This window comes from Cetorhinus maximus, chromosome 16 (assembly GCF_964194155.1).
Source record: "Cetorhinus maximus chromosome 16, sCetMax3.hap1.1, whole genome shotgun sequence".
NCBI lineage: Eukaryota > Metazoa > Chordata > Chondrichthyes > Lamniformes > Cetorhinidae > Cetorhinus > Cetorhinus maximus.
This window is the reverse complement of record NC_135894.1, coordinates 105919030-105921496: the sequence shown is the minus strand read 5'-3', so window position 1 is coordinate 105921496 and position 2467 is coordinate 105919030. Positions and strand designations below refer to the sequence as shown.

Genomic DNA, 2467 nt, shown 5'->3' with positions numbered 1-2467 from the left:
GCGAGTGGGCAAAGATCTGAAAAATAAAGTATAATGTGGGAAAACGTGAAATTGTCCATTTCGCAGGAAGAATAAAAAAGAAGCATATTATCTAAATGCCCTGCCTAGCACCCATTGCCTGTCAGGATAGGCTCCGAATCCCCGTGACACTGAATTGGATAAAGCAGTTCTTGAAAAGTGAGTGAGTGATTATCTAAATGGTGAGAAATTGTAGACCTCTGAGATTCAGAGGGACCTGGGTGTCATAGTGCCTGAATCACAAAAGGCTAGTATGCAGGTACAGGAAATAATTGGAAAGCTAAAAGAATGTTATCATTTGTTGCGAGGGAAATTGAATAGAAAAGTAGAGAGGTTATGCTTCAGTTGTGCAGGACACTGGTGAGGATCTGTAAGGGGCGCACGAGGAGATAGGCTACCAAGCGGGAGTGAGATGGAGACTGAGTAAGTAGCAAATTAAGTTCATGAGGTAAATTCTAGTAAGTCCTTTTCAGGTTTTAACTATAGATTAAGAATCAAGATCTGACATAGTACTAACCTTCAAGTAAGTTAGGTTAGCTTGTGAAGTAGAGAACTGCCTGGAGTGACAGTTATCTGTCAATCACCTGAAAGCAGTTGGTTCAATTGGTGTTAATTACTGTAGCAGGAAGCTAAACTAGCGAGTGACTTATGTTAGGATACGGCAGGTGGTATTTGCCAGGCTGACCAAATCCGCAAGGGAAACTTGGCCATGCTATCACAGCGGTTTTGCAATTTGCATTTATTACAAGAAGGTTTGTGCATTGAATTCAGAAGTAATGAGTCCACTAACACCATTTTGTTTTCCTGAAAGGTAAATGGGCATGCAGTGGAGATGGTGCCTTTGACCAAGAGCCTGCTTTCCCTGTCTGGTCGGAGCATTCGGCAAGTTGTAACAAGACAAGCTCACCACAAAACTGGTCCTGACTTTCATGACAAGTATTGAAATGCCATCCTTTTGAGAGGATTAGCATTCTGTGTTACAGTCTAGAGTTGTGTTGCGACACAGACTGGGCTCACATGGAATGTGTCTCCTATTGGCAAGATCACCCCTCAAAATTGGAGGGAAGACTAGAGGAATGGACCAAGTGTTTGCAAGAAATTGAGTACAGGTGGCCTGGATTGCAAATTTGCTTTTAGGCTCATGGCTTCTACTGTACTGATTACCTCTATATATTGGGCCTCATTGCAAATCAATAAATTATAGAGACTTTAAAAAACACCTTTAGAGATTTTAAAAATTAAATTTAAAAACTTGTTACCGAAAGAAAAGAATTAAAACATATACACAAGATTACAGTTACACTGTTACTTAATATTATAACAAATCCCAAAATTCCCAATTAATCTGACTCCCCACTATACACCCCCTTTAAGGCAACAGTCCAAAATAGATTTTAAATGTAGAGAGGCAATCCAACAAGGTTACCATAGCACCTAGTTGATAGTGGAATTCCAAAATGCTTTTTAACACAACTTTGGTTATTGCAACAGCAGACTTCTGCAAAGTGGCTAGAGACTGTTTCCCCAAGTCTGTTTCACACGATATATCTTTTAGATCTTACATGACCACCCCTGATACAACCTACCATCCTTCTTTAAATACGCTGGATCCTGAAAAGTATTGAAGATCAGAGGGACATAGGTGTGCATATGCATAGGCCCCTGAAGGTAGCAGGTAGATAAGGTGGTTAAGAAGACATATGGGATACTCGCCTTTATTAGCCGAGGCGTAGGATACAAGAGCACGGAGGTTATGCTGGAACTGCGGGTGCTGGTTAGGCCACAACTGGAGTACTGCGTGCATTTCAGGTCACCACATTATAGGAAGGATGTGATTGCACCGGAGAAGATGCAGAGGTAATTTACCAGGATGCAGCCTGGGCTGGAGGATCTGAGCTATGAAGAAAGATTGGATAGGCCGGGGTTGTTTTCCTTGGAGCAACGAAGGTTGAGAGGGGACCTGATAGGTGTATGAAAATATGAGGGACATAGATAGGGTAGATAGAAAGGCACTTTTTCCATTAGTAGAGGGGCCAATGAACAGGGGGCGTAGATTTAAAGTAAGAGGTAGAAGGCTAAGAGGGGAGTTGAGGACAAATGTTTTCACCCAGAGGGTGGTGGGAGTCTGGAACTCACTGCCTGAAAGGGTGATTGAGTCAGAAACTCTTGTAATATTTAAGAAGTATTTAGATATTCACTTGCATTTTTATAGCCTCCAGGGCTATGGACCAAGCGCTGGAAAATGGGATTAGTTGTAGTCAGATCTTTGTTGACCAGTGCAGACACAATGGGCCGAATGACCTCCCTCTGCGCTGTCGGTGTCAATGAGTCTATATCCCTTCCTTTTTAATCTGTAAATCCCATTGTTCCCATATGTCTTTGGAGTTTACTTTTCTCATACTATAAAAATCTTTTTTCCCTTTTGGGAAAAATGAACATTGTCCTATTT

At 41.6% G+C, this 2467-nt stretch overlaps 1 pseudogene; it reads left to right on the top strand.

Moving 5' to 3' along the window:
- The first annotated feature begins 850 nt into the window (after positions 1 to 850).
- LOC144692005 (cytochrome c oxidase subunit 7B, mitochondrial pseudogene) lies at positions 851 to 1125 on the top strand (annotated as a pseudogene).
- The last annotated feature ends 1342 nt before the right edge of the window (positions 1126 to 2467 follow it).